Source organism: Pezoporus occidentalis, unplaced genomic scaffold, assembly GCF_034315485.1.
Source record: "Pezoporus occidentalis ecotype Australia unplaced genomic scaffold, CSIRO_AGI_Poc_V1 ctg50, whole genome shotgun sequence".
Classification (NCBI taxonomy): Eukaryota; Metazoa; Chordata; class Aves; order Psittaciformes; family Psittacidae; genus Pezoporus; species Pezoporus occidentalis.
This window is the reverse complement of record NW_026915836.1, coordinates 2,234,147-2,258,016: the sequence shown is the minus strand read 5'-3', so window position 1 is coordinate 2,258,016 and position 23,870 is coordinate 2,234,147. Positions and strand designations below refer to the sequence as shown.

At 41.5% G+C, this 23,870-nt stretch overlaps 2 long non-coding RNA genes across 4 annotated transcripts; one reads left to right on the top strand and one right to left on the bottom strand.

Moving 5' to 3' along the window:
- The first annotated feature begins 130 nt into the window (after window positions 1-130).
- LOC134173193 (uncharacterized) lies at window positions 131-15,555 on the top strand. 3 transcript variants are annotated; one of them, XR_009968162.1, is made up of 3 exons: window positions 131-421; window positions 2,547-2,615; window positions 13,643-15,555. It is a non-coding gene; the product is annotated as an uncharacterized LOC134173193 (long non-coding RNA). The 3 variants fall into 3 exon arrangements; XR_009968163.1 differs by having other exon boundaries at window positions 13,637-15,555; XR_009968161.1 differs by lacking the exon at window positions 13,643-15,555 and adding an exon at window positions 3,276-3,609.
- Window positions 15,556-21,868: 6,313 nt separating this feature from the next.
- Window positions 21,869-23,870, bottom strand: LOC134173234 (uncharacterized). Its single transcript, XR_009968184.1, has 2 exons — window positions 23,588-23,870; window positions 21,869-22,169 (listed from the first exon to the last, which is right to left on the bottom strand). It is a non-coding gene; the product is annotated as an uncharacterized LOC134173234 (long non-coding RNA).

The following is a 23,870-nucleotide window of genomic DNA, read 5'->3' as shown; positions in this document are numbered from 1 at the left end:
CAGATGACCAAAAAGCCAGTGGTTTGCCCAAGAAACTTGCACCCCTGCAAGCACTCTCACACTGCCTAAAGTGCCATCACATCAGGAATGAAGAGCGCTGCTCACGGCTCATTTAGCAGGGTCTGTAGTTCACATACGTTTTGTGTTTGGTGCTTCAGACTTCCTCCTGGCTGGAGGCAAGCAGAGGGAGCTCAGCTGTGCCCAATTATGGTCAGAGACACATGGAGGGTAGAGCTTAAAAGCAGTGCAAGAGGTCAGATGTTCACTGTGGCTTGGAGATGGGTCTGTGTCTTTGTGCTTTGTTCTGATTTAGTTTTGTTTTTTTTTTTTTAACCATTCCTGAAGTTTTTGAGGCCGATTCCAGCTTATTCTGCATTAGTTCTGTACTAATGTTGTTCCACTGAATCTTGATTTTATGAAGGTAAGGGTACTGTGAGACCTGCTCACTGTAAAACAACAGGTCAACCTGGGCTTGTTTCCTATTGCTTGCCCATCCCTGTGATGGGCACCAGAGGAAGGGGCTGAGCCTGAGCATAAGCCAAGCCCTGCTGAGCATCAGAGGCTATTTGAATCCATGAGATTTAGGTGAGGGCTATACTGATATCATTTTTTTCTGAGCTTTTTTTAGGAGTATGGAAGAACACTAGTCTTTAAATGAACCTGTTTAATGCATTTAGGACCTCTGTGATTGATGGTGTCTATAAATACCATTCAAGCAATAGCAATAGGACATTCCACATACCATTTTCAGCAGGCTGTGAGCCAGGCTTGCTGCCTTGCTCCTACAGCAGTTTCCCTTGGCTGCAAAGGGACACTCTGGGTGACATGTCCTCAGCACTGGGGACACACTTTGGGGGGGGCTCCTCAATGCCACCCCCTTGATTTTGGCATAGGGGTTATCACTGAGAAAGAGAGGTACACAGGGCTACCAGGGATTGCATCAGGGGATTTCTGTGCTTAGAGAATAACCTCAGGGTCCCCAAGCCCTGGGTCAGCATGGGGCAATGCCTGTTTCCTCATGGGAAGAGGAGGAACTAACCCAGAGAGCAGCACAGGCAGACGGGGCAAGTGGCTCCAGGCAAATAGTTACGGGCAGCACAAAACAGGGCAGGGGGAGGGAAGGGATGAATTTTTCCCTTCTGTCCTTCTGCACCTATTTCTCAGACATGTCTGTGGTGTTATTTCTAATTATGAATGCTTTTCCCGGGGGGGAAGGGAAACATTTTATAGGAATCTGATTATGTGTTTCTATATTTAAGAAGGGAAATATAAATTTTTTTTTGATGCTAAAGTAGGAAAAAAGTGGTTTACTGTATTAACATTTGCAAGGACTTATCTTAATCTAGTGCTTAAAGCACTCTTTTACTGGTACGCTTGTAAATCCCGCATTCCCACTGCAGAATGGCTCCTGTGGCATTCTGCCAATTAACCTTTGCAGGCTTTGATCTTGGTTTGACTTTAGAAGTTCAGGCTGCTCCCCTGCCTGTTTGGTTGTTGTTGTTAACAAAACACTTGCTGTCCGCAATAAACAGCGCTTAGGATACGTGCTTCAGTTCCCTGAGCACATGCAATATTGATGTCTTGTGGATCATAGAGAAAGCCTGACTCATTAGTGAAAAGCTACTAAATAAACATCCTCAGAGAAAGCAAACAAACTCGGCCATTATGGAGGCTATTTTTCAGCCTGATCTGCGCTAGCAGATGCATAGGAAATGTGGGTTTAGTGAACTGGTGAGGAGAGGGGAGCCCTGTTATGTTTGCCTACTCTGCCTCCTGTCCTGCCCTTCCTGGGTACTGGGAGCAGAGCTGTGTGACAGAGAGTAAGGATGGAGCTTGCAGGGAATACTCCTGCCTAGAATGTGGCAACAAGCAGCCAGCAAGCATAGACTTTCTGCAAAGCACTGCAGCCACAATTGCTGCTGCATGCATGAGTCCATCCTCATTCCTCCTGGGTTCACATCCAAGACCTGCCTTTGGCTTACCCCCTCTCTTGTCTCCATGTTTAAAAGTGTACAACATACAGTATTTACCTTTCCCCCTCCCTCCCATATGTAGCATCCCTGCAGTCAAGGAACAAGTAAACACTGGTTGAGACCAAAAATAGTTTAAGATATAAACTGTACCACAAGCATTGAGTATTCTTAAATAGGTTAGATATAGATTTTGCAAGCCATGTGACATTTATTGTTTGTAACTAATGAATATGTGACAGTTGAGAAATATGGAAGAGAATTTGCTCTCTGCATTCAGGGTCTCTCAGTTCACGAGTCAGTCTCAGTCTGAAGTCTAAAAAAGGTCACTTTGCAATCTGTAAGTAGCTTTAAAGCCTTCATGGGCCTTAAAGCATCAGGCTTAGCAGGGAAAAAAATCTCCTGGAGCAAGGTAGCTCACAAGCAGAGAGCTGGAAACTGGGAAGAGCTGATAAGTCTGCCGTCTCCTGCTCTTGAGGCAGGTAAAGGAGGAAGAGCAGAAGGTTTTCTAGAGGCAGAGCATGTGTCTGATTTTTCATAGCTTCAGCTCATAATTCTCACATTTATCTATTCTAGACTCTTCTCCAAATGACCAAATGCAAAACTTGACATTGCCTTGTCCAAATGTATGAGACAGTCAGAATGGTGAGTACTCCTGTCTCCACAGCACATTGTATTCTCTCATTTCCTGTCTGTTCTGTCATTGTGGCCTACATATCCCACCAGTAAGCCTGTCTTCTGCTGCTTCTCACCAGACCCACATCAGCCAAAAACCTGCCACAGAATTAGCACATTTCTTTAAATTCAGGTTTTCTTTCCATCCAAACCTCCAATACCCACCCATGAAGGTGAGAGCCTAGCTGTCTCCAATCACACAGACCATGCTAGAAACGTGTTCAGAAGCTGGTCCCTGCTTTTTCAACATAACCACTTTTGCTCAGTCACTTCCTAGTACTTAGTTTTCCCTCAAGTGGAGTTTCCCCCCATGGTGCCTTACACATATGAGAAAACCTGGGACAAAATCCCACCTTGCCACCTCTCTCCTGACTGCCTTTCCTTCCTTTAAATGCCTCATCAGGTTGCAAAGCTGGTGCCTTGTGTCAGCACTGGGCTGTGACTAATGATGGTTTTCTTGCACAATATATACTTGTTTTATTACTGAACTTCATCCTCCCTGCCATCTTCTTCACTTCCTGTTCTCCCATTTATTTTGTGCATCCATTCCAAGTGATTAGCTCTTAGAAGTAGGAATTGCTAGTCTGGTTTCCTCAGGAAATTGGGTGATCATGCTCTGTACATCCTCAGATAACTGTTGAATATACCAGTTGATTTAATTTGGCTGATGGAGAGTGGGCTCAAAGCTAATTGGATTACTGAAGTTTTGTGCAAGTAGGAAGCTAGCTGGAGCAGAGAGAAGCCCTGAAGTCGCATGGCAGAAAGAAAGGCAGCAGATGAACTTATATCTTAGTAGATACCAAACAATTCATGAGGGAGATACACTAGTTAATAGTCAAAAAAAGCACCTCAGATTGTACCCATGAATGAGCACAAGAAAGAGAACCCGTAAGGAACCTGGACTCTTCCAGTGTTTGTTGAGTTACTTGCTTTTATTATGTTGTTTGTATTGTGACTGGGACAATAGCTTACAGCCCCCAGGAGGGCTTTTTGTGTGTCACTACAGACCAGAGAAAAAATAACAGTAATAATAGTGATAAAGGCCGAATGTACTAATGAATGTTTCCTACCCATGAAGCTATTTTCAGGGCAGCACCTTTCTGTAAATCTGCTGGCTTTGGCACTTCTCCATAGTTTTCTCTCCGCAGCCTTGTAAAAGTCTTGTTTGGTCTTAATACACTAATTTTGTGTCTGTTTAACTTCAAATGGTGGCACAACAGGGCTCAAAAGGATACTTGGGCTTTTGTTGTTCCTGCTAGGAATGAAAGGCAACTCTGGTGCTGTATCACCAGGGTGCATCAAACCGATGTAGTGCAGTTGGGGTTTAGCCATCTTCTCAGGCTGTTCGCTGTTCTGGTCTGTGACTCGCAGGAGATGTAATCACCAAAGGTTCATCTGACATCTGCAGGGCACAAAATCTTACTCCAGCATGTTGGGGAGTTTTTGTCAGCAGCATATCCTCAGCCTGTGCCCACCCCATTCCTCTTCCAGGGACAACCTTTGTATAAGTAGCCAGATGACATGCAGGTATATGTAAGCCCCAAGAAATCAAGTGGCTTGCAAATGGCAAGTGGCAGATCTAAACCTAGCTCAGTTTCCAGCTGCTGAGTGATTACAAAGGTGGTTAAGTACAGTACTAAAATCAGCATCAAGTTTTGTGTGGTGACATGTTCCTGCCCAGAAGTGGGCACAAAGGAGGGATTTAAGCATAGACCAATTCTGTGTTTTTTTTCAGCAGAAAAGGCACTTTTCCACTGTAAGGCAATTCAAAAAAAAAAAAACAAACCAACCCAAAACTAAAGCCATAGAAAGGCTTGTGCAGCAGTCTAGCTGCCATGTTGCATGCAGTAGTACCGTGTTACAGAGATAAACATCAATGCTTAGCTTACAGATTGTCTCAACACCTGGAAGGCTGTTATAGAGAAAGGTTTAATAATAAATTGCTATTTCTTTGAGACAATGCACCCAGGTTCTCTTATTGAGCATACTGGACACCAGATAAAGGAGGCATAGGCAATAGAGACAAAAGCATTAGAAAAGACAAAAAGACTGAGATCAAATAACATTATTCCTCATGTCATGGTGGCAATGGAGCTATACTCACCTGATCCTCTTGCCTGGAGAAGGTTCAAAGTACTTGAGGTCAAAATACTTATATTTCAAAGTTGCTTTTAAATAAATGACTCTCATGTGGCTGGTGGCAGACAAGATGGGAGCAGATAAGTTCCTTGATGCTATGTTGGGCTTATACCATGTCACCCTGAACATATGGGGATATAGAGGGGTTGTATTATAATCAGAAAAATATTGTACCTGGAAATGATGCTGATAGGTTCCTACAGGATGCTTTCTGTATGTACTATATATTTTTCTCATCTATATTTAGCATTATATTTTTCTATGAAAGCTATAAGTGTAATGAAATTTAATGCTACAACGAAGTGAGTAACACGAAAATATTATTCTGCTGGGCTCTTTAGTGACCATGACCCAAACCATAAACATGGGCCATATTCTGGTGGCGGGGGAGCACTAGCATCGATTTCTGTCTGTGTCTAAGGCACTTTTCCACGACAGTTGCCACCACTTAACACTCCTGAGGGCCTGTGTGTTACAACTGGGGTACCGAGAAGAAAGGTAACATCTGTGTGCACACATGTACTGGGGATGAAGATAGAGAGCTGGGTGGAGGAGGTGGTAGGCAGGAGGGGAGGCAAGGCCAGGCCTGGGGTGTGCAAAAACAAAAGTGGACTTGGGTTGGGCAAATGGTGTATTTCAAGGTGCAGTGGGCAAAAGGGGAGTCAGATGTGCATGTAGGGAAGGAAAGACCCCAAACATATGAACTCCATCTTTCTCTAATGCTTATATTTCTTAAATCACTGCAAACACATAAGGGATTTCAGCCATAGGGGTATTAATGAAGCACGGCCTTAATTTAAACCAGAGTGCATGTATCAGCACCAGGAGCAAATATCATCTGCTAAAATGGTTGAATAGTTACATAGCAGCTGATGGCACAGAGCTGCATATTCTGGTAGCAATGCTGCTTTGCAAACTTCACTACAGGGCATAATCTTAGCATAAAAGCTTATTTGACTAAATATGTATGTTTACTGATGTAAATAGTCTGATCTTACTGTAATCAATGAAATGAGCAAAATTAAGAACACACTTAAGATATCTACAAGGACAAGACTAACTGCTGGTATCTGCTGTGCCATGAGTTTAGGCACATCTGTGTGTTTCATCATTGAGTGAAGCCCACTGACATCCTGGGCAAGACACAGAGCCTATTTTCCCTATGTTTTTTATTGCTGAATTGGATCTTGATTTCAGTGAGTCAGATAATGTTCTTCAGTAAACGTGTCAGCTCAGATGGGTTTGAAAAATGTGTTTCTTTATGGATTGTAGCTGGGTCTCTTCTTTGATAAGCACAGTGCAGAAATTGAAATACTAATATTGGATCTGGGCAGTTAAATTACTGTTACAGATGGGTCTGATGCTGTTGGGCACATTTTCCCAGTGCTACTGTTAAAGGAAGGAACTTCTGAGCTGGAAGAGGGGTTTAATGGAAGAAATTACTTGGGATGGCCCTAGTTTCTGTAAGATAGCAGTTACTGAGGAAAAGCTCTGTTGGCAAGCTTCCTCTTAGTTTATGGCCAGAACCTCAACATAGATGTTATCCTAGGCCCACTGAAATTACTTTTGTACTAGCTGAATTTCTTATCCTGTACTTTATAATAAGTTTTGGTAGCTTTCATCTGTTAATCTGCCATGGAAAACCAGCCTAGGCTGAAGCACAGCATTTAGCAACCAAGTCTGTAAATCTCTCCTCCATAAGACATTTGAACTAATTCTTTCTCTCTGGCCCAGAGACTTTAGAATACATGATTGCAAGTTGTATGTGAAGAGCCAGTAGGAGCAACAGTGAGGTGTGTTTGTGGAGATGAAGGAGGTGCTCTCTTAATTGTGAAAAGCAGCAAATAGTTTCTGTGACTCCACAATGTCTGGGGTTTTAAGCAAGCGCTGGAACATGCAATTGTGATACCACAACTGGCTTGTAAAGATTGAACTCATTTCAATTTTGGTTCCATCTCTGATGAAACAGCTTTTTCTTATCTCCTTCTTAACTATGATTGCTGGCACTCTTGCCATCCACTACTGCTCCAGCACTGGTGATAACATTCAGCATTTTCAGAGTACTTTACATAATTCCAGTGTTGGAAAAACATTAACTCATTAAAACTTCCATGTTTTCTGTTCTATTTCTGTCTTCTATTTCTGTAATAAGAGCAGCCATTCTTCACTTTAAGGGCAGGAATAAGGGAGGATGAAGAGTTTAAGTGATCTAACCATGGCAAAGTTAGGATGGTGCTATTGATTTCTGCATAGCCTCTAAAGAGTCCTGAAAATTATATTCCTTATTCACTCAGCTGAATAGCCTTGGGCTTTTTCTTACAGCACTGGTGTGGATTTAAATCTAATGGGCAGTGGGATTCCAAATTTCTGGCATTGACTTTTTTTTTTTTTCTTCAAAACTCTTTGACATCAATTGGAAAAAAATGAAGGCTGTTGAGTTTTCATGGAGTAGTAAAATCCATATCACAACGAGTTATGGGGCTCTGCACATCAGTGTTTATAAAGCATGCCATTGCGTCATGGAGCAAAGGGAGAAGCTGCTCAGTGGTGTAGCCACTTCCCCATTGAGTCACACAATGTGCGTGCTGTGCCAAGTAGCACTAACAGCAGAAGGGGAGTACAGTCCTCCTAGGTCCTGGCAAACCTACCCCTGTAAACAGAGCTTCATGGATGGAGGGCTTAGGACAAACCACCCTAGCATTCACTCATGGCTCTGCTCACGAGCCTAAGAACTTTCCTTGCAATAGTTGTAGTGGTGGAGTAGTGCCTTAAGTTGCAGAGCAATTGCATGGCCTGATATGTTTTGTGAGTTATTCCCCCTTCCATGCAAGATCATGGCTTGGTATCATGTTTCTTTGGGAGGTGGCTTATTCACAGGTGCTAAACTCAAAGCAAATGCTGGATTGGGTTTTCTGTGTTGTCACTCACATGACTGCAGCCATTGGCATGCAGTTTTGCATCTCTCTTATTGAGATCACAGTTGCCCTGAGTAGACTGCTCTTTGCATTCTAGAACAACTGCAAACTACATTACAACCAAGAAAACCCAAAACTTGAAAGTGTGGTCCCACCTCCAAACCAGTACCACCTCTTCCAGCTCCATATCCTGATGTCTTCTGTGAAATATGAACTTCTAAATTTTGATTGCCACTCCAAGTTCATTTATATTTTGCATCAAGGCCTGTGCAATGAATGATTCACTTTTTACTGCATTTGCCACTGATAAGAACGGGTCATCTTTAGAATTTGATTTCCTCTGTGGAGTTTTCTGCAAGCTGGAAACTTGGTGATTAATTTTATTGGGACAATAAATTATAAAGGAAGGACTATGTCATTCTTCAACAATGCTTCTTCTGGAGATGACACAGTAATAAACTACAGGCATACAGCAAATTCCTAAATGAATAAGAGCAGTGCTGATGGGTTCAGTCACTCAAGTCAAATGGAAGCTTTACCACTGCCTTAAGTCAGCATTGGGTGATCTACTTTTGATAGATGGTTGAACCTAAAAGCTCACATGGAAAAAAGTTTCTTTTGATGAGGTCAGCTACTCTCTGTGTTGTTGACAAAGATCTCTCCTCAAGTATCTTATTTTAGGGTTTGTCCCATAGTAGGATTTGTCTTGCTGGATTGAGCCGTAAGTCACTTAACGTTTGAGGCTTCAAAGCAAATGAGAAAAAGAAGGAAAGAAGGAAAAAAAAGAAGACAGCACAATAAATCCCATACCATAGAATGCAGGAGATTTAGATTAGACATTAGGAAGAAACTCTTCACTATGAGGGTGATGAGGCACTGGCACAGGTTGCCCGGAGAAGCTGTGGCTGCCCCATCCCTGGCAGTGTTCAAGGCCAGGCTGGACAGGGCTTGGAGCAACCTGGTCTAGTGGAAGGTGTCCCTGGTCATAGTAGGGTTGGAACTAGATGAGCTTTAAGGTCCCTTCCAACCCAAACCATTGTATGATCTATACTGAACTTCTGCTTACATTGTACAATTTAACCTGGTAATTCCTGTATGGGACCAACCAACCTGTGACTGAAGAAGTGTGTCTTTTTAGAAATATTGTTAATCCTAATTTAATCATTTCACATCACTGAGGATTCTGAAAAAAATCTTTGGAAAGCCATTCACCTGATTTTCCTAAATGTAACCAGGAGATAATTAATCTGCCCAAGGTGGTGCTAGGAGTTGCCATCTAAGGCCACAGAACAGGACTGGGTGAGTGAGCTCCCAGCCCATGCCATCAATATAAGAAATCCTTCCATTCCAACATCCCTAGGATGTTCTCAATCAAATTGAAATACACAATTTGTCTTTCCAAAACCACTGGCTGGTAGTTTCATCAAGTGCCCCCTGTATGTAATGCTCTGCTGTGTGGTCTCTTGCTGTTTTGGACTGCATTTTGAGGGGAAAGGATGCTCCTCAGAAAAACAACAGTCAATATAAGACTAGGGTTCAGAAACACTGGAATATATTTTTACTCTTGTCTGTATGAGGAACAATTAAAAAGCTGAGCTGCAGTCTTTAATAGGAGGCATTCTGGACCTGAGAAGGCAGAGGACATGGCTGCTAGCTTCTAGGCATGACTCCCTGACTTCCACTATTTATACTGTTCACAGAGTTAACCAACATAAGGTGTACTGAATGCAGATGAGAAAAACAAAACAAAAACAAAACAAAAAACCCAAGAACAAAAAAAACCCACCAGAGATCTTAGTGCTCTTGCTCTTATTCAGGCAAATTTCCACTGATTATTACGTACAGGCAGCATAATTTAGGTCATCATCCCTGCTTTTTAAACAAACATGTAAACACATGCATGCACACACGCACTACTCTGTCCTTTTAGGGACCATAATGTGTTCTTAAGAATTTGGGCCACAGGTTTTGAAGAGAAAATCTGCTTAGTGGCCCAGAGATTTATAAAGCTGCTAGCAAGCATAGAGAGAGATATGGCACAACAGATGTGCAGACACAGTTAGGAGGAACTGTTGCAGACATGAGAATCATTTGTCGCTGACCCACGTTCCCCTGTTTAGTTGACCCACTTGCAGTATGCCCTTTGTAGGGTATTTGCAGTTGTGTGGTTTTGTTTTTCTGGCCATGTCCTAGAGAATCCTACTTTAAGTGTGTTGTCACTGGGGAAGGAAGGAATCCTGTTCCACTGGGGCCTGGGGGGGCTGGGTGAATTTATTCTGAAGTCCAGGGTTACAAAGTGAAGGTCTTTGATACCAGAGCCAATAAGAAAACGGGGAAGGAAAGTAAGAAAGAATAACTGAAGTCCTGATATATGTATTATAATCTCAGTTTGAGAACCACTGAGCTGGAGCCTCCCCGAAGCCCTGCTGGCGAGGTCTCCTTGGCAGGGCTACTGAAGCAGCCATCACATTACAGTTGTGGGCACTCAATTTCGCTGAGACTTGAGCAGTTTTGGTATCTTAAGATAGGTGAAATATTTTAGTGCTGGTTAATTCTGTAGGGGAAAAAATAAACAACGCAAAACTTAATTTGGGATTTTGGTCTGGAATCGCCCAACATCTAATATACATGGGCAGGGTTCTTCAGTATTTTAACCTCACTGTTTGCCACATTGAAAATGCCTGTTATTTCTTTATCTTCAGATCAATAATACTGGCACAGTCTCTTAACAATCTTGAGTGTTTGCTGTAGAGAAACAACTTCTGAGTCATCCTTCCTCCTTGTTTGCTTCTTTGCGGTTACTCATGAGGTTAAATCAGGAGACAAAAACTTTTTTTTCCTTACTGAAAGTTGAATGGGCTTTGATGAGCCATCAATACACTGTGAGGAGTAAGCCTCCTTTGGATTAATAGTGATAATTATATAGTGATCACTACTCAAAAAGTAAACATTCTTAAAAGTGAGCCATCATACAGAATCCATGTATTCCTATAAAATAACACTAAATCAGTCACATCAGGTTCTATAAAATGTTTTTTTCAGTGACAGCTTCCAGGGAAAATAAGGAATTCACTGTATTTCTGTGATCATAATTCTTGCATAAAGGAGCAAGCAATTTACTGTTTTGTAAATCTGTCCATGTAACAGCAGTGAAAACCTATGTTTGGAGGAGCACAGATTTCTAAAGGCCTAAAAAGATGAGCTGGCATGCTAGTTCTGACAAGGGCAGAGTATTAGTTCTTTACTGTAATGGTGGTGAGGCACTGGAATGGGTTGCCCAAGGAAGCTGCGAATGCTCCATACCTGGTGGTGTTCAAGGCCAGGTTGGAGAGAGCTTTGGGTGACATGGTTTAGTGGGAGATGTCCCTGTCCATGGCAGAGGGGCTGGAACTAGATGATCTTAAGGTCCCTTCCAACCCTAACTATTCTATGATTCGCCCCTCTTTGGAAATAGACCAAATGATAAAGTTTTGTTGTTTCACCTGAAGAAGCAAAATATGGCACAAAGACTGTGAAGCAAGTATGTTAAAAAAATCAACAAACTGCAAACATATTATAGGGTTTATCCAAAGTGCATTGAAGTCCATGGAGAGGAATGGTTTCTCAAACACAACATGAATGGGAGAGAAGGAAAAACAGTGGAGAGCATCAGGAAAACAAGAACAAAGTTAAAAAACAGAATGAAGTGACAGGCTACTCAGAATTCTATCACTGTCTATCTCCCTCTTTAGTCCCCACTTTGCTTCCTGGGGCCTGCTCCTCTAACAGTCTTCTCACAGGACTGTAGGCTCTTCACTCATGTTGTGCTGAAAAATCCTTCCTTTGTCCTCCTCATTGCGGATTCAGTCGTGGCTCAGAAACAGAGACTGCCGACCACAACATCTTTCTCCAGGGGTTCAGAACTGATCTTAACACGATCTGTTGGCACCAAAGAAATTAACTTCTTTTGAATGGGACTGGATACAAAAACATTAATGTGAAAGCTTATCTGATAAGGTACCTTTTCTGTTTACGGAATTATCCTTCAAGCCTTTGCATGTTCCTGATTTGCCTTTCCTCCAAGCTGAAATTCAACCCAGGCAAAATTTACTTTCTCTTCCATTATGATCATCAAACTTTTACTCGAGTGAACTTTCTTCCTCGAAGCCCAAGTCTGCTCTGTGATTCCGGCAATTTAATTTGCAGCTCCAGTTGAAAGCACCAGATCTTTTTAAATTACACAAAGCAAATACTTGGTCCACTGTGAAGCCAGAGTCACTAATGAGCACGGAATTGATCAGTGATGAGATGGCTGTTTGCAAGAGAAAATGCTATTTGGAAAAGTTGCATGTTACTTGGATAAATCCCTGATCAGGAGGCTGAGCTGCTGGAAGAGTAGGATAATCAGCAATAGAGAAGCTTCTGGGAGGTGTGATCAGGCACACTATTTAGCATTGAAGTCAGTAGATGAGTAAGTTCCTGCACCTCTCCCCCAGATAAGTATTTCTTTGCTGAAAAAGTACCATGTAAATGATGAGAAACTCTTTACCACTGTGGCTAGGATGAGACCCTTTGCAGGTTTATTTTATATGCTTTATGTGTTAAAGGCTCTAGACAGGTGAAAAGATGTGTGCTACCACATTAATATGAAATAGTCATGGCAACTGCAGAGATGGAAAGGCATCTTGATTAAGGATACCAAAGGCAAATGTGGGGCTGTTTACCATGCTGACTTGTGCTGTTTGGGTTGATCAATGTGCAGACCATAAGCCAGCCTTGAGACAAGAGATAAATCAGGTCTGTTATCATCCCAGGTTCTCAATACTCCGTTTGCACAGGCTCTTCTCCCAGCTTGTCTTTGGGTGCCCCACAGCACTGTGGCTCTGCCAGCTGCCTGCTTCAGAGGTGTGCTGCAAGCAGGGAGCTTGGCCAGCAGCCCCAGTCATGCGGGTTTTGTGTCCCATCTGCTCATGCACAGTGAAGCAGACCTGAACCACTGGGGCATTACGGCATCCAGAAATTAAGGGCAGGGAAACATGGAGTTTTCTTCATGTTTGGATGAGTTTGGGTTGTTCAAATCTGTTGCTCAGACATTCAGTAAACATTCATAAAGCCCATACTCTCCAAATTATTTACTATTACTTTTCAATTATAGTAACCCCCTGTTGCTTTGTCATATGGGAAATAAACAACTGCTTTGACTAACTAAATCTCAAATCAGGTTGGAGAAGGTTTTAATTAGTTAATTTCATTAATCACAGTCTGTTGGTGCGGTTCAATGTACCGTGGAGCAATAGAAATGGCTGCTATTACACAATGAGGCTGCAACTGTGCTTCTTCAATATTGTTAGTAAAGGTATTCTCTGTGTGTCTTGTAATGTGTAAGGACAGGTATACTTTTTCTTAGGTTTTTGTCTTGTATATTAATGGTATTAAACTCTAATATATCATTTGCTGAGGCCACATACCTTACACTAGCAGAAGAACAGGTTATGTGGTTTATAGAGGCAAATTACAAGTTTGCAGTGAAATGGGAGTTCAGTGAGTACTGTCTTACATCCTGTTTGTATCTACCAAAGATTGTGAAGGCCAGAAATATCAGAATTTGAGACTGGGTTAATGAATGCATGCACAAAAAAAAAAAAAGGAAAAAGAAAAATAAGAGAAAGAAGAAAAATTAAAAGTACTTTTCCAGCAAAGAAATGCCATAAAGCACTTAAAATAAAATCTAAACCTATGTGTTTTGCCCCTGTGTGCTGTAAAATTAATGTGGAAGCTTAAAATCTGATATAGTAAGAGGGGAAAAAATCCAAGGGATTCATTTGAGAAGCATATTTTCTAACTTTATAAGATGGAACAACCTAGAGTAGTCATATTTAATAAATGTATGTAGTGCTCATAGCACTCTTCAGGCTGACATCAATGTATGTAAACCCTGCTGCGCTGGCTCTCTTGCAGCATAAGTGATGGTAATTACTCTGAAATCAATGACCCAAACTCTGACAATTTGGACTGGCTGCAGGTCTGCCTGTACTGATTTTTCATATGGTAGGTACAGATTGGGCAATAGCGAGACTGGCTTCCCATGCAAGGCAATTGCTTCTCCACCCTGATCAAAAGGGATTATTCCCTGATCAGAGTTGAAAGAGATGATTAATCTCATACATTGTTCAGTCTCGGGTCCTTGTATAGTGGTCAGCAGCTCATGAAAAGCCTGAGAGGGGAGCACCACCACCTTTCCTCCCCTTGGCTGCCAGGCAACAACAACTTTGTCACTACTCACCTGGTCTAGGCTCGTGCCATAGTCTGGAGGTAACGGATACACAAGCACCAGTGAGTCTTTTGAATTGCCTAGTTCCCACTTCTTCACCTAAGTTATACTTTTTAAGGCTATTTACCAAAATTACACAAAGTATTCTTTGAAGAAGAAAGTTTCTGCTTTTCAAGGGCATCATTCGTTATGTCTTCTCTTTGAAAATTGCAGGTGCATTATATAACTGCTATGGGTGTTATTTATTATTATCTCTACTGGGAAATCAGTTGGTGCTGCAGAGGATAACAACAAACTCTCAGAGCAAAGAGGAGATGATATTCTCCTGTGGTGATAGTGGTGACACTGATAGATGGTAAATAGATGGTCAGAGAAAACTTTACTATTAGCTTAGCAGGATTGACCTTAAACTACTATGTAGGCTTATAAATATTGTGATTTCAGACTGACACCAAAGCAAAAGTAATGGGTGCAGTACACATGCAGGTTGCGTGCCAGCATTAAAATTGCATTTGCATCACTCTTGTTTGTTTTCAGAAAAATACTCTTGGGTCTTCTTGCTTGAGTTGTGAAGCAGTAATTTTGTTGTTTTAATATGAGCCTCTAAAGGCCTGAAGTGAAATAGCAGCCACTAGTCCTTTACTGCTTTTGTAAACAAAAACCAATATGATGATATACCAAAGTGTCTGGTCTCTGCAAACCTCAGCCACTGCATCTACTGTGTATCCCATGATCAAAAGCACATGCCAAGGCTCCACTACAGACCTGGTCCCTGGTTTGTCCTTTAAGTTTGTCCTTTTTGTAGCTTTCAGCGCCGGTTGCAGTGATCTCTCAAAGGATTATTTTCCTGTAAAGTCCTACAGAGGTCACAGTAACATGACAGACTCTGCAAGGGACTGTAAAAACACACCATGAGTAATGGTACCTAAATAGGATGAGGTGCAAACCCTATCTGTGGCAAGAAGGTATCCCTTGGTATTATCTGTAACAAGGGTATAATGTCCTGATTTAATTCCAACTTGGGTAATTACATTGTCTAGTCGCATTTGTTAGTGGTATCACCAGGACATAGTGTTCCTCATTTACTGCTTTGGCTGTTGCTAACAAACTGTTCAGCTATCACACTGTTAGCTAGTACTTAAACATCATCATGGACATTCTCAAAATCTGTAAAAGAGGCAGAGCTGATTGAGCAGGTCCACATCACACTGCAGAATTAGTTGTATCTCAGAGATAAATGAGGTTTCTCCTTTATTTAGCATAGGCCTAAATCTACTTCGTCTGAATTTGGTAACAAACTGTGACTGATTCCAGGATAAACCTGGTTCCAGGGCTTCATTGGAGGCGAACTTCGTACTTGCAGTGAGTAGTAATTGCACTGTATCTGTAAGATAGTAATGTTTTTCCATGTGATCTCACAAGTAACCTTCTCTGACTTCTTCAGGTCCTAGCCTTGCCAATAATAAAAACTTGTGTCATTGTTTCCTGAAGGGCTGCATTTGCATTTTTGAGGAAACCTAGCAACACTCATGAGGAAGAAAAACAAAATGCAGCAGACTATTAGAAACGCAAGACTGAATTACGGTCTGCTGGGGAAAACTAATCTAAGTGTGCCTAATGACATCCCTTAGAAACTGATGCTTGGCTAAGAAGATATATTATTGTCATTTGTATTGATAATCTACTATGTTAATGCTTGCAAATACTTTATATATTCCCAAAATTTTAGGGAGTCTGTATTTAGAGATCCAGCAGGGTATCCATCAAAGTGGCCGGCATTTCTTTCTCATTGGTATCTTAGATATGCTTGCAGTTCATGGTATCAAAACCAAACAAATATGAAAAGCCTAAAAGGAAAAATTACTCAATACATTTAACTGAGATGACAACCAAAGTAATGTACATTGGAAGAAACATGTCAGTAAAGCTAGTGAAAAATAAGCTGAAATAGAGTAAATATCACCCTGGCCCTATTAATATATGATATAGTTTAAGGCAAGTTAAAGGGTCCCTGTTCAATCACAGCTATGCAAAAACCGAATGAGATTACACCAGACTGGATACAGGGTTAGCTAATACAATCCTGAATGGGACTTTGTCTCTGCTGTGGTCAGCAAATTCTGACAAATATACCTTGGTTTTCCATAAAGCACAGTAACATCTGGCCGGGCACACAAGGTTTAAGATTTCAGTTTGCACTTGAAGGCTTTATGCTGTGTAGGGTGATTTATATGACATAACTACTTCAACAAAAGCCCTAGCGTAGACACAATTATACCAGCAAAAATGGTGGGTTTGATGTTATGGCTTATATTGCTTGCCAAACTGGAATGCATTTTGCAGGCAAAAAGCACTCCAATTATGTAGGAGGAGTTTCCTGGCATAACTACACCAGCATGAAAAACTTCCAAGTGTAAAAAGGAGCTGGGTGCTTATTTAAGTCAGTATGTCTTCTAATCACTTAACAAAGTATAATTTGTCTTCCAAAGCCTCCCCTTCCCCAGCCACACACTGGGTCTGACTCACCCAGTCTGGAAGTCAGCAGCAGGACACCCATTGGAGAGGGAGGATCAGGCCTTCTCCTTTAGAGAGACTGCACTGATGCAATTCACCCACTAGCAGAGGGTGGTGTAATGAGAAATGCAATGCCCTGGAAAGTACGAAAACAAGCAAAAAATTAGTCCTTGTCCTACTTTTACTGACACATTCGTATGACTTCTCTCACACTTTCTCACGTAACTTCTGCCAGCTCTAACCTCCTTACTAATCAGTGTATGGGTGCCGTTGGGACAAAAGGATTTAAGGAAACAGTGTGAGATGCTAACTGGGCAGCAGTTATACCACACTCTGCACAGAGCAGCTTCTCCTTCACGGTGTGATGCTGTGTGAGGAAGCCTTAGCAACTTGACTTGTTAATAGCTTGGCTCATTCTTCCACCTCACAGCGCAGATGTACCTAGTAAGGCTGAGCAGAAGGTCAAATGTAAAAGATTACAGCAGCTGGGCAGTACTGTACCTGCCTGTTCTACTTCTGACTGCTGCTATCGCTGTTTTAATGAACTCTGTATTCACCCCTTCCACTCTCCTGCCACCCAAAAAAATCCAAGTCAGACAAGGGAAAACATTTTGGTTTTGTATTTTGTACTTTCTCTTGTATTTGGGTTGAAAGGGAAGGAGGAAGAAAACTGTAAGATCATGTTCCAGAAATATTTTGGAAATCCACAGGCTTAATGAGAGAAAAGAACTAAATGTTTGAATGTTGTCACTAGCAAGTTACCTGAAGCCTGGAAGGGAAAATGCTTTTAAAATCTTTAAAGTAAATGATCATGCCAAGACACAGATAGTCAACACTTTAGGCAAAAGGTGTTTAATTAGAGTAGGAAAAATCTTTGTTCTAAGTAATTAAAGGTAAAATTCCAGCGCAGATGAGAGAAATCCAAACTCCTTTAATATTCGACAGCTTTAAAGAGAAATCTGCAAGGATTCAGAGATAAACCCACACAAGGAGAGGCAGAGGATGAGGCTGGATTGCCTGCTTATGTAGCTCTACTGAGGTGTTGCAAGGGCTGAGAAGCAGGTCCCTGCCCATGTGGGGTAACTGAAAGCACTCAAGGCAGGTGTTCAGACTTCCCCTACAACCAAGGAGTAAGACAAGAATCTTACAAAGAGTGATGAAAAATCCCACATGCTTTAAAGGTTTTCAGTCTGAGAAAGATACACCTTTTGACAGTGTCCTCTTATGTATGTATAAATTCAATAAATAAATTTCAGGAAAATCCCAGGGAGCTGCAGTGAGTTAGTCTGCAGGTAGTACTATGCAGAGGTGTACAGAGAGCCATGTAGGCTCATGGGGTCCAATCCCCCCAGCTCAGAACAGGGACAGCTTAAGTCAGATACCCATCACCTTGCTGAATTCTTGTCCTGCTCAGGAGGCTGGGGGCTTGCTCCTTTTGCATGCTGGTTATCACCTCCTCTCCTTAGCTTAATATTTAGCAGGAGGACATTTTAAAAACAAAGCTGTGGTAGTGATGGCCAATTTTGTAGAATGACCTATCAGCTAAAGGGTACACCCAGGAAATGGGATTTGGGCTGAAGATATATGACGCTCCCCAGGGATGCTGTAATCCCCAGCTGATGGCATGGTCTGAGAAAGAGGGAAACGTTTCCTCCTGCTAGTGAAGTTAACCTGTAGGCACTTGGCTGCCAGAGTCGTGGGGCTTAGACAAGAGGTCAGGGCAATGTGCTGCACAGTAGGGCACCTAAACATTGGTCCTTACTCTCAGAGCCGTTACTGGATTTTATATTAGATGGCATCTTCTGTATATAGAACACAAATAATCCTGGTATCAGGGATAAGCAATACAGATAAGGGAACAATGTGTTCATGGAACCTCATGAAACAGAGATGTTGAGGTATCAGCACTGCCCATGCTGAGCTACCCCTGGACATGCTTAGAAACAGGACTGCAAGAACATGGAGGATGTAATGAATTTGAGATTTACCAATCAAAGACTTCACTCAGAGGCTGCTGATAGCGTGACTGTGGACACCACAGTTGTGGAATCTGGCATTTCCAGAAGGAACTATTTATGACTGAGGCACCTACCTATTTTTGGAGGTCTAACTGTAACTATATACACACTAAAGTGACTGCTTTACATGACAAAACGTTTTAGATGATAAATCTCCATCTCCTAGGTGAAAGAAAACTGGTAAAATCCTCAGTGTGCTGTCAGCTGAAAATGTTTTTTTCTTTTTCATTTGTTCCAGGTACAACAAAGTCAGGTATTAGTAGTATAATCTTTCAATTCCAATTGTTTCCAGTAAAAACCATACTTCACGACAAGTTTTGCTGTATGAGGGACATGAATAAGCTTTGAATAATTTGAATTCTACTACAACTTTAATAGCATTTTCCAGTTTAGTGCTTTCTCCTTTCTCTGTAATGGTTGCCATTATAAGTTTGTAAGAAGCTTTCCCAGCAAGAGGATTTCGTACCGCCCAAAGCTTTCCTATGGAGACACTCATCAATATTAGCAACCATTTTTTGGAATTATGACACAATTATACAGCTACCAAGTGTACTGCATTTCTGTTCATTAACAAGCTCACTGACGTTCACTGAAATTTATTTATTGCATTCATGTACATCTGAGAAGACACTGTCAAAAGGTGTATCTTTTCTGAGTGCTGTCCAAGGCTGAAAACCTTTAAGATTACAGTCCAGCTTTTGACCAGTATATACAAACAGGCTCATAATCATCTGTACAAAAGCCTATGCCATTTCCTAGCTAACATACTTTAAAAAGGTTTGCCACAAGTGGAAGTATCATTGCGTAGGATTATGCAGAGGAAGCTAATAATTTAAAGTAGGTCTTAAAGGTATGGAAAATACACATATGATTACCGGGAATCTTTCCTTCCTGGTGGAATAGAATAGAAAACAGAAGAGCTAATTTACACTTTAGCAAACAGAAAGTAAGCTTGCTGCTGTCAGAATAAAAAGACAAAAGGTATGTGGCTAACATGTACTGCATCCAGGCAGAAGTGTCCTACCCCTGCTATGTTAAACAACAGGCAAGGTTCTTAGGAGAGTAAGGTCTTTTTGTGGTTTGCTGTTTGGTGTGGTGGTTGGTTGGTGTTTTGGTTTGTTTCTTTAACTACATCAGCACTCTCTTTTCCTGTCTTTCTATATGTATCTCAGTATTTTCTTGTTCCCTGCATCAGACAGCTCCAGACTCAGTGTTTGGTTTCTGAGGGTCTCATTCAATGACCTGATTGCCTCTGCCCTAGGTACAGGCTTTCTGGGGGATCCTTAGAGGGGCAGAGGACCATAGTGCCTGTCATCCTTTTGGCTTTGGGCCTCACACAAAATGCAGCTTTGTCCTTTTGCTCTGCCCCTGTGAAAGTCATGGAAGTGTTTATAAAAAAATGTTTTCTCTTTCACTTGTGATAGAGCCCCAGTAGCTGAGCTGAAATTGCCTGGATGTTCTAAACTTATAAGCATCATCCCACCAGAGATGTGTTCTTGAATGTTAAATTTAGGCTAATTGGAGGCATATCCTTTAATTTAGCAAGCTGAGGTTACTAATACAGATCAAGAGCTAAAAATTAACAGTGGAGCTGATGTATGCTAAATGCCTAAGTGATATCTTAACCTATAATTATACAAGTTCTGTTAATAGTGAATAATTCAAATCTTCAGGGATTTCAATAGTCTAATGGGCTGTAGTTATTCCCAATTTACATGATGGTTGCTAGGTTTCATTAAAATGAGAAAAAGGCTGTATAGCATAGCAGAAGAAAATTGGTGTTTGAAGTTATCACCCAGGAACCAAAATATGAAATTTAAATTAGAAGGTGTCCAAGCAACACAATGACACCAAAGCCAAGCACTGATAAAGTAAGAAAAGAGGGAGTTTGCAGAGAATATTAAAGGAAGACAGCACTACTAGCAACGTGCTCCGTAACTACGATACCTTAAACTCTGCACTACTGCCGCATGTAAGGAGTCCAAAACATATCACAAACCTCATTAAGGCTCACAATGCGCTTCTGAATTATTTAAATTTTGTTATCACTGATTTGCAGATGGCAGGCTGAGGCACATAAAGCTTATCTGAAGCTCTGCAATGACTCAGTAGCACGCGAGAGGAGCAGCTCAGGGCTGCAGCCTCTCCCCTAGCCTTCTACCAGGTACAGCTACACCACACCATCACTCTGGGAGGCAGGCTCTTCAACCAGTCCCCCTCCATGGTTTGCCACTGCTAGTTTCATCCTCATACGATGGTCATCAGTCTTCTCAGCTGAGCTGAGGCGTGCTGGGAGATGTGCTATACACCAGGTCACTCAAAGCAACGTGGGTTAAAGCTAGTGCTTCCTGGACAGCCAGATGGGTTTGTCATTCATCTGAACCACTGTAGACATCTGGCTTGCAGTGCAATCACACAGATACAACAGCACGACTGCAGGGATGGCAAGTCACAGCCGGAGCTCGGAGAGAACACCTTCAACTGGTGTTGAAATCACCAAGAGTGTTGTGTAGCCAGCTCTGGTCATATGTGTTTCCACAGATTTGGGATATGCTTTTGGGGGGCCACAGTATACACCCCCTAGACTCCACGTACAACAGCTAATGGCCTCCTCTTAGCCAAGCCTACCCAGGCTTTCAGAGTAAGTCTAGGATTTGCTGACTTGAGGCTTAAACCTCTCAGTGTGACCCGTTGTTACGAGTCTACAACGATGTGGTCTCTCCCAACTCCTACTCTTCTGAGCCATAATGTATGCAGATGAACTATTTTTGGAACAAGAAGGATAAATTAGATTACATGATAGGTAATAAAAATACCACATAAGTTAATAGAGATGAGCAGCATGTGTTTCCTTGACTTGTATCAAATTGTATCTGACACATTTTGGTATCTAAATTTGACTTTAAATTTCCTTTCAATTCTTCTGGAGTATACTTTAAATATAGAGAGTATCTGCTTCTTATGAGCAGACTAACAACTAAAATGTACTTTTGTACCTAAAGATTAGTGATTTCTTCCATGTTTTGTTAGTGATTCATGTTACTTTACCTAAATTCAGGCTCAAATTCCTCACACTTCTGGTTTGGAATCTAAGTAAAGTATCTGAATTTCTCTAAAAAGGCACAGAATACTGTGGGGTGGGTCTGCTTATTTGTTTGTTTGTTTGAATTTAAACACCTTGAAGCCTTGTAGTCTGAATGCTAGTGAATGCCCCAGGAGACAAAGAGTTATAACTAAATAGTTCTTTCTTTATAAAATAACAATTCCCAATAGCTCCTTTTTATTCTTTTCTGAATCAAAGTAACCTCACTCTGAAATACATGTATCCATTTTGTAAGATATTGCTAAATATCTCTAATTTACATAACGAGCAACAGCCAAACTCCATGTGTTAGTTGTTATTATTACTATTATGTAATTACATAATGGAGAAGTAGCAAATTCAAACTCTTAAAGTGCTGATCATGAAGTATATTAAATTATAGCATTGCCTCCACTGCAGGGGAGGTGCGCCCAGTGGCACACCCTCTGTCATGCAGACAACAGGATAAGCCAGAGCACAAGACAGCTTCTCTCCTGGAAACTGAAGGAGACACCCAAGACCCAAGGAGACTTCTTCAGACTTCTGTTGTGTCCTGCAACCAGGATGTACTTCAGGGTTCACAGGTGTAGGACTTAAAGGCAGGACCTAGTGATTCACAGTAAATATGCATTTCACTAAGTGATCCAGAAAACTGATGTGCTTCTGTGGGCAGATTCACTCTGAAATTACAAGTAAAAAGAAATCCTTCCCAAGCCTATTTTTACATGCAGCAGATGATGAGGATTCAGCAGGGTTGGATTTGGCTCAGGAACATGTGCTGCAGTCGTCAGTGACCACAAGGCCTAAAATCCTCATAGCCTTGCTCTGCAAGCCATGAGTAATCTTGAGCAAACCACATCAGGCTCCCAGCAGCTCAACAAAACAGTGTACCTATCAGAATTCCTTAGGTTAATTACTGATTGAAAACCACTTTCAGATTGGTAGAAAATAGATGCCTTGTTACTACAGAGTTATGTTAAGCAATAACAACACAAAGCAATAAAAATCACCAAATAAGCATCTTCAGACACTTAAAACCCATTGCAAATGCCATTAGCAAGAGGTTTGAGGGCTGTTCACAAATCTCTTCAGTGTGAATACTATAAATTCCCCATAGAGCACACAGATGCCCCAGCAATGGCCATGCATGTTGCGTACACCACTATCCTGTCCCTGTGCTATTAACAGTACTGGTTTCACGTTTAAAAATTGTGTCCTGGGAATATGAGTGAGGACACAGCACACTAAAGATGCTTTAGCAAGAGACATGTGGGATGGTCAGAGCACTCATGAGACCAGACTGTGACTCACTGCATAACCCAGAGGAACTAACTTACCTTCTCATCTTTAACATAATCCTCTGTGAGAAATTTGTATCAAAATTTAATTACTTCATGGACTGTTATGCAGTCTGATTAATAATATTGAGACAGCACTTGGAGATACCTAGATAAAGGTTGTTGGGTTTTTTTTTGTCAGCCTATTATTACTAAAACCTTCATAACTTTCAACTCTTGTGTTGGGTCCCTGAGTTTAAAGGAGTTCTTTCTAATGCTCTGCACACATTTTGTGAAACTCTGGCTGCTGGTGTCAAATGCCAGCATATTCACAAGGCATAAACCATCTGGTTTTGCTGAAACTAAATATTCCCGTGTTTACTTAGGAAAATTGATGCAGATACTTTCAGTTCTTGCAGCTGTTCCTTCCTGGGAAACAGGAGAAGAACATTTTTCTCTCCAAAGAAGAGAAATAGTAAGCTTGACTGACATTCCCAAACTGCAGATCCCGCAGGCCCAAATTATTTGCCTTGTTTTCCTCAGAAGTCCTTCCCCCTTGCTTGCTTGGGGAATAATGCCACAGCAGGTGTTGTGTATTTCTGATGGTTTTTGGACAGTAGGAGAGGCTGCCGGGGGAATGGAGATTGTATCATATGCTAATAAATATAATTTAAAAAAAAAAACAAAACCTCCTCACACTTTCAAATAGTTCTGACACAGAGAGATGAAGTAATCTGTGGTACCTACCACTGGGTACACCTCACCTTGTCCTTGTTTTGCATGCAGCTCCTGGGAGGCTCTCTTGTGCCTTCAAGGCAGGGCTTATCTTGTCCAAGCTCCCCAGACTAGCTGGAAGCTATCAGGATAGGGCTGAGGCAGCTGCTCTTTTCAAAATAAGACATTCAAGTCACACTTACTGTGTTGAAATTTATTCTGCTTTACTTTCTTAACCATTTCAGCACTGGTTCTTGACATCCACAATCTGTTTTCTTTTTTTCAATATCAGAGAAAATAAGGGAACATTTAGACC